Here is a 16,535-nt window from a genome sequence, read left to right as displayed (position 1 = left end):
AACACAAATCGGCATTCCTTTTTAGTACAGGGACTTTGAGATGTTTCCTGAGGGATTTCCATGTACTGCAACTCATTTTAATTACTTCAACCCTAGCCTTCCCTAAGCTCTTGCATCTCTATAGTTTCTACAGCCAACCATATACTGGTTTTAGGGGTGCTGAATTGCTCAAAGTTATTGTTGGGTGCATGCACTGGACATTTGTTATTTTGGAGTACATCAAGCCCCCTTCCTTGTGGGGATCACTCCCCCCCCAGCTCTGTGCACTCTATCTGCTCCGAGGGTAGAGTTTATGACCTGAATGAAAGCTAGTTAACACATCACATTTGCCTGGAAATGTCAATTGGTTCAATGATGGGCACTGGACCTAATCAGAACCAATGAGACTAACATGAGAATGGCATCTCTGCTAGCCTTGGCCTCCCAACTTCAGCATTTGAGTACTCACTGACACCTGGACCCATCATACATTGTGTTTGGATATGACCCCCCTCTTAAAAATGCTTGCAATGTTTGTTTTTGCCTGATGTCATCAAAAAGAAGTTGTTGATAGTGTGTGCTGCAGTTGGTAAAGCTGAAACTACCCAAATGGCTGTCACTAGAGGGCCAATAATGATGCTGTCTTTCAACACTTGCTGTTAATACGTAACTAGAATCATGCAGGTCTCTTCTTTAATTTGTTCTGGACGGTGGGCCACTTTAGGGATGAATTGCTCAGCATTTCTGGCAGAGGAACAGCAACCCCTCAGGATATCCTTGATTGAAAAACAATAAGGCCGGGCACAGTGGCTCACGCCTGTAATCTCAGCACTTTGGGAGGCCGAGGCGGGCAGATCACAAGGTCAGGAGATTGAGGCCATCCTGGCCAACATGGTGAAACCCCGTCTCTATTAAAAATGCAAAAATTAGCTGGGCATGGTGGCACATGCCTGTAATCCCAGCTACTTGGGAGGCTGAGGCAGGAGAATCACATGAACCAGGGAGTTGGAAGTTGCAGTGAGCCGAGTTCACACCACTGCTGCACTCCAGCCTGGTGACAGAGCAAGACTCAGTCTCAACAACAACAACAAAAAAAAAAAAAAAAGAGAAAAAGAAAGACAACAAAGCTGGTCACAGAGCTGGTAAACTGGGGACAGCCACAGGAAGAGTCCTGTAGCAGCAGAGAACAGTCCTCCATTCCCTCAGAGACATTTTCCAGCTCTTCATTTGAAATGCTTTGCAGCCATAAAAATGATGAGTTCGTGTCCTTTGTAGGGACATGGATGAAACTGGAAACCATCATTCTCAGTAAACTATCACAAGGACAAAAAACCAAACACCGCATGTTCTCATTCATAGGTGGGACTTGAACAATGAGAACACATGGACACAGGAAGGGGAACATCACACTCCGGGGACTGTTGCGGGGTTGGGGGAGCGGGGAGGGACAGCATTAGGAGATATACCTAAAGCTAAATGACAAGTTAATGGGTGCAGCACACCAACATGGCACATGGATACATATGTAACAAACCTACACATTGTGCACATGTACCCTAAAACTTAAAAGTATAATAATAATAATAATAATAAAGAAATGCTTTGCAGAAACCTGGAATTCTGGACATTATGGTTATTAATATAAAGACTCCTATCATTCCTTAGCTCCCATCTCCACTGACCTCTACCCCATCTCTAATGACCTGTTACAGCTTTGACATCACTCGCAGAACAGGATTTAATGATGACTCATCTTTAATACCTCTCCTGCCTAAATTCAACAGCACTCTGGCTGCTCACAGTAGAGTGCATTTACCAGAAACAGCAGCATTTCCTGGGTGCTTGCTGGAAATGCAGCATCTCAGATTCCACTTCAGACCAACTGAATCAGAATCTGGTCAAGAATCAGCTTCTAACACACTCGCAACTGCTGCTGCTGCTGCCAGCCTGGGAGCCACATTCTGAGTAGCAGGAATGTCGACCTCAGTGTTTCCTAACCCTACCGATCATAAGTTCTGTTGGGGAGCTTCTTCAAAATACCTGTTTCTGGGCATAACTTCAAACCCTTTAAATCGGAATCTTCAGAAAAGGGACTTTGGTATTTACAGCCAGCCCAGGTGGTTCTTCTGGATGGGCAAACAGAGGAAACACTGGGAATCTGATTTAGAGTTCCAGGCCAAGCTCTCAGCTGCCTGCTCTTCTCCTGCCTGAATTTGTTGCTTAACAGATGGAAGCACAATACCGCTCCCACTAGGGATGTTTCTTTTTCCCTTTTGTTCCTCCAAAGACTTGCTACCAAATGCTGTGTCTTCAGCATCTGGAATTGTTTTTAACCTTCTCTCTATGCAGTTAGGTAAGAAAGGAACCTGGAAGGATTCAAATCCCAATTCTAGGCAAAGATATGTTAATAGTCACATCCCAGTGGCAATGCTGTTTAATGTTAGTGTTTGAAGACAAAATGCAGATTCCCGGCCCTGGGTGTTCTGCAGGTTGTAGCCTTAATAAACTGGGCGGTCTGAGTACATAAGTTTTCTTGAGGACTGACAAAATGCAAGAACAGTGTTAGTAATGGAAGAAAGGAATAAAAATGATAACCGTCTCCATCTAGGATATAGGAAAACAGTATTTGTTAAGGTTTTCCATATCTTTGAAAAACTGGTAAATAATATAGTTGCCTAAAATTCTTAAGACCTTTGTTAATTGCTTCAATATTTTTCCTTCCTTAGCCTTGGATTTTTTATAAGACAGCAGCGACATTAATACCTGCAGGGCTCCTCCTGTGAAGACTAAAAGTGGATGTGTAGACCAGTGCTTCTTAGTGGGGGATGACTTCGTATGCCAGGAGACACTGTTGTTTGTCATACCTGGGAGAGGGTGGCTGGTACCGGCTGTTAGTGGGTAGGAACCAGGGATGCTGCTAAGCATCCTACAATGCCCAGGATAGCCCCCACCGCAAAGACTATTGAGCCCCAAGTCGTGTCCAGGTTGATCTAGACCAAATACTCGCCACGTCTTCAGAGCCTAATGATCATCACCCTGCTGTCTCTCTACCAACATTTGGCCCCAAGTTACCTGACTGGTGGAACCAAGATTTGAAACAATGTCCCTCTGCCTCCAGAGCTGTATTCTTTTCATCCCAGCATGCTGACTCCTGCTGGCAGCAGACTATGGTAACCTTTTCATGTTGATTTATAGGAGGTGCTGCAAATTGCAAATCCTGTTCTCAGTCCCCCAAATTCGCTGCGTATCCGCTCTCATTATGTCATTTTCAGATGGAGAATAGAGAGTTGAGGCTTGGAGCAACAGAGGAAGCAGAATATACAGAAAGTTGACGTAGACTGGGATTTTTATCTATTTTGTTTTAAACAGAGCAACTGAGCTCTTATGAGAATCAAGAGATTTAAAACTTAATACATTTTACGGGGGAAAGCCGGAGACTCAACTACGGAGGCAGAAGGAGACGTAGGCTGGAAGTAACTAACAATTTCTGACTTGTGGTGCCACCAGGTAGAGCTCCTGGAGTCTCCACTGCCTGGGCAGTCCTTGACATCCTTTGAGAGCCCAAGTGTTAAATACGTAAGAGCACTCGATAATGAACACGTAATTGGAGCATGGGAAAAATCAGACACTGTGAACTCGATGATGATGTGTTGGTAACAAGGAGTGAAAGCACCTAACCTATTCAGTGAGGTTACTGATGAAAAATATATATAATGAAAAAAATATATAAATATTATTCAAAGGGTAGACTAGCTGCAGTGCCTCATGTTTAATTTAAAATACACTTGCATTTCAGCCTCAGATGAGCAGTTCTGAAATGTCATGAAACGCTGGGAACTTTCATGGAAAGAAAAACTTGCGGCAATCATAATATTAGAATTTGCTTGCCCTAGGGTGTCCATAATCTTAGGACAAAAAATACTCTTTATGTGGAAATACCCTGTAGTTACTAGGAGCCTTTTATTATCAAGAAAAAGAAAGACAATAAAAAGGAATTCGTTCTAAAGAGGCGTTTAGAGTTTCCTTTACCCACATAGCTTGCCATTAATACTTCTCTATTAAGCTTTCAGAAAGAGGAATTAGATTTTCCACCAAGTCGCTAAAGAGGCATGAGAGTGGTACACTTGGGCAATTCTGAGATGGAGGCTTTGCTGACAGCAGCCATCCAGATCTGGATCTGCTTTCCTTTTTCACCTTATTAGCTATTCCCACCTCATAGTCGACAGGCCTGTGGAGGGGGCAAGGGACAACCAGGGGACAGCCATGTGGACAGGGAGCAAGGGAGGAGGGGCTGGGGAAACTGCCTAAAAGAAGAGGGAGTACCAAGCATGCCTTAAATATCTCACAGGTTTCCAGTTGGCCTAGCAAAAAAGAAATGATATAGATATGTACACAGGGGAGCGCCAGGTAGAATCTACCTACCAAGGACACCATTGGTCTTCATAAAGAATAGCCAAGTGTTATGGAAGAGAAAAGGAGAATAAATCTGACAGAAGTGGGGGGTATTGAAAGATGGGCAAGGTGTTTGGAAAGAAACAGAAAGGGAGGATGGACTTAGCAAATGAGCAGGCTATATAAGCCTGCTGGAATTGACAAAATTAAGGTTACACACAAGGGAGAACATCTGTATCATGACACATTGAAATAATAAGTATATTAATTTACTTATCACATCCAATGCTAAGACAGATTATGTACCTTTTGTAACTCCTGAACTCTCCAGAATTTAAAAAATGCTAAAGAAGGCCCACACTGTACCCCAAAGGTGAGAAAAAGGAGTGGTTGCCCAGGACCTCTCTTCTGTTCAACTTCATTAAATCACCTGTGGAATCTTTTAAAATAGGGATTCTGAGAGATTCTTCTGGTTTGTGAGGAATCTGAGTTTTTTAAAGGCTCTCCAGATATACCCCTGAACAGTAACCTTTTACCGGAGGGGCCAGTGGCTAAGACACTATGAAAGATAAAGAGTATAATACTGAGCATTATTTTCCAGATTTTGGAGGGAATGTGGCCAAGAAAGCAAGACTTTTTTTTTTTTTTTTCTGAGACAGGGTCTCACTCTGTCACCAAGGCTGGAGAGCAGTGGTACAATCATGGCTCACTGTAACCTCTATATCCCAGGCTCAAGTGATCCTTCCAGCTCAGCCTCCTGAATAGCTGGGTTTACAGGCATGCACAACCACACCCAGCTAATTTTTTTTTTCATATTTTTTTTTGTAGAGATGGGGTTTCACCTATGCCACAGGGCTGGTCTCAATCCCCTGGGCTCAAGTGATCTACCTGCCTCAGCCTCCCAAAGTGCTGGGTTTACAGACATGACACACCATGCCTGGCTCACAATGTGGTTTTTTTTTTCTTATTAAATGTATCAATAATTTTTTTATTTAAAAAAGGGACATGTTTTGTGTTGCCTTTTAAAAATACATGTTGTAGCAAGCATATAATATCTATTAACAAAAAGAAAAAATAGTTTGCAAAACTCTTAATTATAACTTTATTTGATATGTAACTTTCTGCATCATATGGTATTAGTAGCAGCTAAAAAATATTGAGGGCCAGGCACAGTGGCTCATGCCTATCACCCAAGGCTTTGGGAGGTTGAATCAGGAGGATCACTTGAAGCCAGGAGTTCAAGATCAGCCTGGGCAACATAGCAAGACCCTGTCTGTACAAAAAACTGAAATTAAAAAAAATTAGCCAGGTGTGGTTGTGTGCACTTGTACTCTCAGCCTGCTTGGGAGGCTGAGGAGGAAGGATTGCTTCAGCCCCGGGATTTAAGTTTGCAGTGAGCTATGATTGTGCCACTGTACTCTAGTCTGGACTACAGAGCGAAACCCTGTATTAAAAAAAAGAAGAAGAAAGTATTAAGCATATACTATGTTCTAAGCACATATTAACTCATTTAATACATACACAGACATACATGCACACACTCCCACCGTACCATGTGCTATTACTATTCTTATTTTACAGATCAAGAAATGAGCACATATGTGCGCAAAAGTATGTGTGTGTGTATGTGAGTGTACGTGTAGTTTTAGGTAAAAGAATAAAAGATATCCTAATTGTCCTTGACTGATACAGAATTTTTTAGGCTATAATTAATATTCTTGTGCTGTGCTGATTAAGACATTTATCAGTTCTTGGGCTAATTATAAATATTTATACTCCTTTTTTGTTGGCAGGTTTTAATAGTTTGAGATAGATTCATGGAGAGGGTAAAAGATGACCAGCAAACAATTGATGGATTCTTCTAAAGTTTAACATTAATGATTAAACAACATGATCTGATGACTTACTCAGCAACTGAAAGACAATAAAACATAACTAAATCTGTCAATTAGCATTTTCATCTTCTCTCCCAACAGAGCTTAATGGCATCTGGAAAATGCAATTTTCAACCCAGAGCTCTTTGACATTTCCTATTTCCTCCCATGTCCCTCTCCCGTTGTTCCCGTTATGACTGAGAGCACCAACGTGTTCTGCTCCACGGTGGCAAATGCGTCACCTGCCATTGAAAGGAAAGCAATTATTGTGTCCTCGCTAAATCTCAGGGATGACTTGCGTACTGCTTTTCCACTTAAGTGCATAAACAGCCAACCCAGGACCGGTTTTAAGTGGCTGAACCTTAGCAACAGCAGCTGGGCTATAGGTTGATGTCACCTGAGGTGCCCATTAAAGGTGTGGAAAGCTGCCAGACAAGAATGACTTCCAGTAACTGCGACTTCTCCCTGGAGGGAGCACAACGCACTGCCACACACAAAGTGACAAATAATGACTGCGAAGATAGCATCTTGCCTCTATCGTCCTGGTCCTTCGGTTTGAGGACAGTGACCCGGGGGTGGAGGTTAGGCTGTTTCTTGGATGGGTTTCCAGCTGATGGGAGTGGATGCTATTTACATAAGTGTCAGGAATTACAATTCTTCCTCTTCCAGGCAGCTATGTTTAGCTCACATGTGTGTCACACGTGTATAGACCCCTAACACCACCATCTCTGAACTGTCAAGAAAGGAGATTCTGGGTGATGAGAAAAAGTGTGCCCTCAGGGAGAGTTCAGAGAGTACCTTGGAGCTTTACATCTAATGAGGACATCTCAATTGTTTTTCTAAGCTTCAGAGTCAAGTGCCTTGACAAAATGAGCTCAATATAACATTTCCCCTTGAGTTATTTTTAAATGCACCTTTTTCTTCACTGAGCTAAAGAAAACTGCCTTATAAACACCATCAATGCACCAAATGAAAGATTCCATTCTAAATAAATATGGCAAGCCTCCATTAACCAGAATCCAACTCTCTAATGCACCCAGTTAACCAGAATTAGGTTCAATACCTCATTTTTAGAATTAAAAACCAATACTTAAGAGCATATAATAATTTCAGCCAAAAAAAAACCCCACAAAATTTTCAGGGCTTATTATGCAACCAGTTGTCTCAGTGGTGCATTTTCTATCTACCTGTTTATACAGAAAATGAGTTTTTAGGATAATGATTCTGAGGCAATAATCACACAGTCAATATATATAATTATTGGCATGCTTGTGCTTAAGTCTTGAATGTTTTAGAAAAAATGTCCACTGTATTTGAAAAGAAAATTTTTAAGGATTCTGAGATTAATGATAAAGTAAACAAATTTATACTCACCCTTACACCTTGGGCTTCTAGTATTCCAGAAAAAAAAATAATAATAAGTGTTTCTTTTACCCTGCTATTTGCTCTGCTTCTAGGGGAGGTCTGGAAGCTTTCCTTCACCTCACAGATGGGTGACCCAAGGTGGGAGGTCAAATGACTTGCTCAGAGTGAGACAACATGTCAATACCCAATGCAGGGTTAGACACCAGAGCTGTGAACTGAGCCCTTCATGGGCAAATCCATCACTGTAGACGTGTACTGCTTGAAACCACTTTTCCAAAAGGTTTCTGGAGGGAGAATTCTGGTCTCAAAAAATGAAACTTTGATTACCCAGCAATGGGACTCCTTGCCAGCTCTTTTTTGAAATAATTATGAATCTAAAACGTGCCCTTGTTTGCTCTGAATTTTCCTTTGATGTTCACTGGCAGGATGAATACAAAGCCTCCACAAATTGTCTTCCCAGAATTAGTTCAGAAGTGAACTTTCTATTACTCTGACTAGCAGCTCCTAGAGTTTCATAGGAGACTGGAAGTTAATTCTTTTCAGAGTTGCTCCAGGCAAAAAAGCAGGGGATGATAATGTTTAGGTACTTTTCTCCCTCTTTTTAAGATAAATCCCAGGGCCTGAAGTCTGAATAGGTCATTAGTCAGCAGAGGGTATAATACATCGGAAGAGGAAAGGCTACGGAGTCACTGGAGGCTGCGTTTGAAGCCTGGGTTGGGGCCTTTAATGCATTAGCAATGAATGTTAATGCTCTCTGCTTCCTTCCATGACGAGGAAAAGCCATGGCCTTGATGAGCTCAACAAATAGAGTGTGGAAGTGAAGTCACACCGAAAGACTCAACGGTCCTACATTTCTACAGCTACTACCCACATTAGCCACACTCTGTCACCTTGTCAGCCACCACTGAATTACTAGTAGAATTGAGAGTGGTGACAATCTAGCATCTTCCTACTTACTTTCAACATTTTCCATAATCAAATCTAAGTCCTTAGAGCCAATCAGACTGCATTGCTGAACACCATGCAAGAGAAAACTTCTCAAATCTCTTTTGCCAACATTTTTATATCATGTTGATTTTGCTCACCTACACAGTGAGGGACTGCACTTGGTGTTGTGTGGAAATGAAAGTGATTAACACACAAGGAAGGTGCCTGTTTCAGCAACACAAACTGGAATGCTACAGAGAAGGTTCGGATGGCCCTGTGCAAGGATGACACCCAAGTTTGTGAAGCACTCCGTATAGAAGGGGAAAAAATTAAAGACACATGGGAGGACTTTGCAACCTCCTATGTGCATACACAGATTTAGTAGAAGGCGCTGTGATAAGGGCTATAGGAGGGACTCAATTTGCTATGAGAAGAAAAGGCAAGGGAAGAAGGCCATTAGTAATCTGTTGAGAGATAGTTTATTTCAATGGTTAAGTGTGTGGACACTGGAGCCATCCTGCTTGGATTCAAATCATGGCTCTGCGACTTAGTGGTCGTTTGACCTTGACCAAGTCTCTCAGTCACTTTGTGCCTCAGGTTTCTCATCTGTAAAATGGGGATAATAATGATTCCTGTTTCACAGGGCTTTTAAGAGGATCATGTGAATGAATACATATAAAGCTGGCACTGTCGTATTAGACATTTCTTTTGAAACCTGAATTGGAAGTGCTCATGGTGGTGGTAAAGTATCTGTCATGGAGGGCATGCCATGTGACAGATGCTAGCTTGGGCACTTTTATGTTCATAATCTTATTTAATTGAACCTTCCCAGCAAATAGATATTATCACCCAGATTTTAAAAGCTATTGATCACGAGAGTTGAATATGTTGTCTGACATTTCATAGTTGGCCAGTGGCGAAGTGGAGATTCAAGACCATGACTGTCCAGCTCCCAAATTCATGCTCCTTCTGTCCCTCAGCACTACCTTTGACCATTTCTCCATATTTGCATATAAAAAGAATTTCCTTTTATTGAGTATATGTAGATTGGGCTTGGTTATCAAGCTGTTCTCCAGTCGTAACTACACCCTTGAAGGAGGCTGCTGCCCGTTTTAAAGGTGGAATCGCAGTAATGAAGCATGTGGAGCAGCAGATGCCTTGCCAGAAAATAATTAGCAAAATTCCTGAATTAGGGTGCCCCTCACACTGCTGCAGTGCAGAAAACAGTGAACTGATTGATGTTAGATTTTTTTATCTTGGTAAGAAGGATCAGGTCAGCTCCTTTACAGCATGTGGCTGAGCTGGGTCACTACTGTGAATCAAAAAGAATAGAAAGCCAAACACAGGTCCATTTACTTGAGGTCATTCACTACCTTCTATAATAATGACACACATTTGCTGAGTACTAATTGTGTGATATTCATTGTGCTAAATGTTTTGCATAAAATGTCTTAGGTTTCACATGGCCCAATGATGCAAGAATGTTGTCATTCCCATTTTATAAGTGCCCAAATCTAGACACGGAGCAGTAAAGTAACCTGCCCAACCCTTCCTGGTATCCATGGAATGTCTCAGTGGTATTGGGATACAAATGTAGGCAATCTACTTTCTGAGCCATAATCACTGCGTTATAGTTTCTTACCCCTCTCACTCTTAATCAAGGCAAAAAAATTGGCTTGAAACAAGCAAATTGCTACACTTGACAACAGAAATATAAGCCAAACCTGAATTATTACATTGCTAGTAATTCTTATTTGACTATTAATTGGGTGCTTTAGCTGGGCTGGGTGTACCTTTTGCTTTCCTTTAGTTGGATAATTGCAAGCGAAAATTTTGGATATTATCATTCCCGTACAGAGAGAGCTAGAAGTCAGTAATTACACAAATCCCCTTAATCCTGTAGGTACTTTACCTGCACTGTAAATCCCCTTCATTTTAAATCTGCCACTTGTTCTATAAAAAATGTATAGACTAAAGAACCACAAAAAAGTTAAATAAAAATTTTTGCCTGATGATATATTGATTGTGCATACATATCTTTACTCTTGCATATTCTATGTTGCCATTAAAAGATCCATTAAAAGCTGTGTTCAAATAATTATTCACTGCTCACATTACTATGATAATCAATTGCCTATTACGAAAATTATTGCCATCTTTAAGAATTGCTTTGCTAAGTGAAGTAATTAGAACTGATATTTTATTTTCTATTTCAGCTCCAAAAATTGATTTTATATGCTAATCAGAGTGTGAAAATTGGGACATAAATTTTATAAACAAAATGAATGGCTAGTCAGGCTTCCTATTTGACACTTTATATAGTATTTGTTGTTTTTCAAGGCATCTTGCTCTTCAGAACACACTGCTGATTACTGTATCTGTCAGAATTAGGTAGCATAAGTTTTTCATTTTACAGAGTCTCAAGTATCTGAAGTTCCAAGAATTAAGAGGTGTGGGCCTTCAATCAGTACAGAGGGTGGAAAATCACACCTTCTGTCCACTAAAATAGCCATTATTTCTTAGAGCCCCAAGAGAAAAGCAGAGGAAAGACAGGTACCATTTACCAACTGTCTTGAGTGTGCCTGGTGTTAAATTCCTGACATATGTTTTTTTCTATTCCTTATGGTTATCTGGCTAGGTAATTACTATTATTATTACTCTTACATATAAGGAAGCAAACTCAGAGTAGGAATTTAATTTGTGATTGCACACCAAGTAAGTGGCTAAGTTGGGAATCAATCCCAGTCTGCAGGTTCACAAGGCCATGCTTTTCCTTTCCTTTAACCAGGCCAAGTGCAAACAGCTGAAGTGAATACATTTCAGCACAAGGATCGAGCTTCATGAGGATTTTGCCCTTTGGCACAAATGTCTTGGTAAATGTTTCAAAAGAAAGTTAATGCCTTCACCTGGTTTTTAGGTGATGATGAATTGTAGAGGAAGATGCAGGAAACCACAGATTGAAGTTGCATTTAAAAGCAAAAACACAAACAATATTTTCATATATATTACTGGAATTATGGGGGTGAAAGGAAGAACCAAATTTGGTAAAATAAAACAAGATGGTAGTCTCAATTCCAGCTCTGCTCATAAGAAAATGGGAAATTTTGAATACATTCCCTATCTGGGTCTGAAACAGCTCATTTGTAAAATGAAGGGTTATGCTCTTTAGGTTAAGAGTTTCTCTTTTTGCTACATGGGTGGCTGATAAAGTTGATTTCATTTCCAAACGTGACAGGGAGCAGGCTTCTGTTTTGCAGAGGTACATCCCTACTGGGTCTCACTGCCACAGGAAAAGAAGGGGCACTCATTAAATACTGTCACCTTGTTCTGCCCCCATGATACTAGGTGTCTATTAGAGAGACATAAGTGACATTTTTATAATACCAAACAATAAACATTGTCACATCCTTTAGGGAAATGGTCATAGATCAACAGACTTCCTGCGGCCATAGCTAGAACTCAGGCCTCTTTTCAATTTGCTTTCTGATCCCCCACTCTTCTTCATTTTATCATCATAAAGAACCCAAATTATTAATATGCCAGTAGGACAATTTTAATTTTCCACATAGTATATGGACCCACACTCAGCATACCTGGGTTTAAATCCAGCTGCTGCTATTGTGTAGCTGAACTCTTGAACTTCCCCTAAACTTTCCTGGCCTTGGAGTCCTCGTTGGCTTGAGATTTCTCATGACCTTTATGCTCCAAATTCAGGACAACTTGAGATGCAGGCTTAAAGAAGAAGTAAGTACCAAACTTGTGTGCTGCATTAATGCTCTGCTAAATGTCTGTGCTATAGGGATGAGTTCTAATCAGACTGACATATAAAGAATTACTCTCATTATTATGGGGTAAAATGCATACATTACCCCCAGTACTTTAGAATGGGGTTATATTTGGAGATAGGATCTTTAAAGAGGTAATTATGTTCAAATAGGGTGGTTAGGGTGGGCCCTAATCCAATATGACTGGTATCCTTGTAGAAGAAAAGATTAGGACATTACCAGAGAGAGACAAGTGAATGCACAGAAAGATGACCGTGTGAACACACAGCAAGAAGGTGGTCATCTGCAGCTAAGGAGAGGGGTTGCCGAAGAAGCCAATCCTGCCTACACGTTGGTCTCAACCTTCTAGCTTTCAGAATTCTGAGAAAATGAATTTCTGTTCTTCAAGCCACTCAATCTGTGGTACTTTATTACGGCAGCCCTAGCAAACAAACATGCTCATTATACCAATAATCAACTTCCTTGGATAGAATGGACAATTCTTACGATGAATTTCATGCTGTAGCATGGAATGCATATGTTTAAACAATTTTGCCCCCAAAGTTAATAAACACTATATAATATGGGCTATACTCAGGTATCTAAACATTTTATTCCTTCAAGTACAAACATTTGAATCAAACATTCAAAAACTCTAGATTTTAACCTTAGCAAGCAATAGATTCTTGAAATATTTAAAGAGCATGATTGAAGGATAAGCTGAATTATATGGGTTTATTGCATTTTTTGTTTGTTGAAATCAAATATTTGAATTTAATAATTCGGTTAAGAAAAAATATAGCAAGTTACCATCACAGACATTTGGTTTTTAATGCCGTGAAGCAGTGGAGTGAAATTCTATCTATAGAGTAATAGCAACATGCTGTTCTCTAAGGCTCCCAACAAATGTTCAAAGATGCAGAGTTCCTGTAAAAACGTACCAGTTCTAAATGTACACAAATGATTCTGTCATTGCATTCTAATTCTTAGTAACAGGATATAGTAAGTAAGCATTCAGAGCCTAAGGTCTTTACTCACATACTAGGAACCTGAATCATGCACCCCCATCTTATAGTGCAGCCTTCATTCTGAAAGATTAAATCCTATTGCACCATCATTAATCAATTCTTCTCATAGCATTCCAGCAAAAATAATACAATGAGTATCAGGTTCTTTTTTGGTACATAAGAAGACAGGCATAGCTGATTTGCTAAGGCAGGATTCCTGTTATATGGTGTTATCAAGACTAAAACTACCAAATATTTTCTGTTTTAGTCTGAAAAGATTTATTTTCTCTTTCCAAGAGAATGTGCTAGGACATACATGCTTTCTTTAAAATACAAGGCCATGGCTAGGCATGGTGGCTGATGCCTGTAATCCTAGCACTTTGGGAGGTCGAGGCAGGCACCACTTGAGGTCAGAAGTTTGAGACCAGCCTGGGCAACATGGCAAAACCCTATCTCTACAAAAAAAAAAAAAAAAAAATACAAAAATTAGCTGGGCGTTGTGGTGGTCACCTGTAATCCCAGGTACTCGGGACGCCGAGGCAGAAGACTTGCTTGAACCTGGGAGGTGGAGGCTGCAGTGAGCCAAGATCGTGCCACTGCACTCCAGCCTATGTGACAGAGTGAGACTCCATCTCAAAAAAATAAATAAATAAAAATAAAAATAAAATACAAGGTCACTTTCCCATTTCTATGATCCTGCCTTATGATCAGTTATGTGCAGGGAAAAATCAAAGAAATTTCAACAGAATTAATATAATCTAAATTACTGAGAACTTATCAATTTTCCTTGTTTCTCTCTCCTTATGTCTCTCAGCAATAGAGAGAAATGAGAAGTTGTGTACATTTTAAAAAATGAATATGTCAGAAGAAAGAATCTCCTAGATATAATGAGAAGTTTATGGAAGTTTTTCCCTTTTGACCTTTAAAAAGAACACAAGCCTAAGTCACCAGGAAAAAAAAAAATTCTATGAAACAGGTCCCCTGGGCTGTGAAACCATGGCCCCCAGGCTATTTGTAATAAAGCATATAAAGTATATAGGTTGCTCTTGTCTTTGAAGGTCTTTCAAGGATGAAATAATTCCATGACTTTTGACATTTGAGAATCTTTATGGGTGTGAAAGGGACCTAATTGAACAAGTGGGCAAAGCTGCCAGCAACAGAGATGGAGTAGCCATATTTTAACCAAGCATTGTAATATGCTCAGTGGCAGCCATTAATTTATTTCTGCCAAGACAGATGGCCTTCTCCTTAATACCAATGGGGAAAAAATAATTAAGAAAATCTAGAGCCAGAATGGAAAAGATAGGCTGTCTTTTGACAAGGTGATTCTTCAGTTTGCAATTAACAACTGATAAAGTGCTACGCATGTTAACTTTGGGGAAGAATAACTAGTCATTTGAAATACTAATCTCACTTTCTTTTCAAACCACCTTTCACTGGTATCTGCCCTTTCTGTCCCATCCTGTAAGTAGGCCATACATTTTATGGAAAACAATTTAAAAGAACGTCAGTAGATATCAGCTATAATTCTAGAAACCTTTGTGTGGTCTTTGGTTTTACCTATACGGTTTCAGAAGCAAATCCAATGGGCACTGCTAACAGTCACATGGTTTATCTTCCAGGTGTTAGAAAGCAAACGTCCACTCCTGTGCTCTACAGACACTCTCTTCACTGGAGTTCTCAAAATATATGATCCCTGGCCAGCAAATTATTATGTTTTTAAAATTATACTAGCTGCCATACATATCAAGGATGGCTTTTCACAGGGCAAAAGGGCATCATTTAAAAATTACATCAGATCACAGCAGTAGCAAGTTATTCACAACTACCTTGAGTTGAGTTGACTAGCAATTTTTTTGTAGCTCAGAGGTAACTGACTTTTTGTTGAAATTGAGGATAATAAATTCTCGATCTCATTTTAGTAATGAAAAGCAGCTCTTGGTCTCCTCATCTTGAAGAATGTGCAGAGAACTAATTTCCCCTCAGAAGTCCTTTCCTCTGGCAAGACTAAGTTTTACCAAAAGAACACATGGTATTTCAAACATCGGAAGACTTAGCCTTCTTTTCTTCCTCCTCTCTTTCCATTCCACAAATATTTATTAAGACTTCATTTTCCTTAAGTTGGATCCTCTGTAATTGCCATAATATTCTATTATTTTGACTTACAACAATGGCTCTGCATACCCCTTGACAATGCATAAGAAAGAGGAGATGAGTAAGATACACGATCTATCTGTAAAGATCTTATAAACACGTCGGCAAGCCAAGAATGAGGTAATGAATGACCTGTAACAATAATCCTGGATAAACCTAACTTGAGTGGCATTAAATAACAAAGGTAATAAGAGTTCAGAGATGGCAAAAATCTCTACTACGAGAGTAAGCAGTGATTTCTTTTTGAATGAAGAGATGAATATAAATCTTAAAAGTACATTTGGAAAACAAGACATTCTATCACTGAAGCATTCTGTTTCTTATGCTTATTGCACCTGTGTTTTCTTCCTTATCTCAGCAGCCAGCTCACATCCTCAGAAGTAATATTGTTTCCACACTTCTCATGCAACATTGCGAAAATGGTTTTACTTAGGCACTATTCTAGTCACTTGCTTCATACAAACCACTCTAGCTGTTCATACATCTTTTTCAATCAGATTATAATATTTACCTATGACATTTTTTAACCATTGTCAATTCCATTAATTCCATTTACCTATGAATGAAATCACTAAGACCATTCGATCAAATGGATTCCTTGTTATCTCCTACAACCACATTCTTTTACCCCATGGAAAAAAAAAACCACTTATTAGAGTATATATACAGCTATAAAGATGTCAGAATATAACAACATGAAAATGACCGACTGGGTCAGACCCAGCACCTATCTTTGACTTGTCATTCTGGAAGTGAGCAGATTTTTTTTTTGTACCCACACACCTGAAGATCATGATTAATTCCCCTCATTAACAAGAACTCCTTCAGGCAATGTTTCTAAGGGGGATAAGGTGGAGAGGGCTCTCTTTCTTAGAGGAATATAGTGATGCTCCATTGGGAAGACAAATACGTAATTCAAAGAAGACCTTCAGATAATTTTGATATTTCATTCACTCCATCCTCAGGTCCACACCACTGAAAATTATTACTCTACTGTACGTATTTCTTCTTGATATCAAGCTCAGTGAGTACCAAACTTCTCTTATCTATTATCAATCTGTTATCTGAGAAAG

At 39.8% G+C, this 16,535-nt stretch overlaps 1 protein-coding gene and 1 non-coding gene across 2 annotated transcripts in view; one reads left to right on the top strand and one right to left on the bottom strand.

Moving 5' to 3' along the window:
- The window catches only part of NCKAP5 (NCK associated protein 5), a 998,748-nt gene that overhangs the window by 648,253 nt on the left and 333,960 nt on the right, over positions 1 to 16,535 (bottom strand). The gene's annotated exons all lie outside the window — the stretch shown is intronic.
- LOC116463062 (U6 spliceosomal RNA) lies at positions 8,755 to 8,856 on the top strand. Its single transcript, XR_004246535.1, has one exon. It is a non-coding gene; the product is annotated as a U6 spliceosomal RNA (small nuclear RNA).

Source organism: Hylobates moloch, unplaced genomic scaffold (assembly GCF_009828535.3).
Source record: "Hylobates moloch isolate HMO894 unplaced genomic scaffold, HMol_V3 SCAFFOLD_24, whole genome shotgun sequence".
Taxonomy (NCBI): domain Eukaryota; kingdom Metazoa; phylum Chordata; class Mammalia; order Primates; family Hylobatidae; genus Hylobates; species Hylobates moloch.
This window is presented reverse-complemented; position numbering and strand designations above follow the sequence as displayed.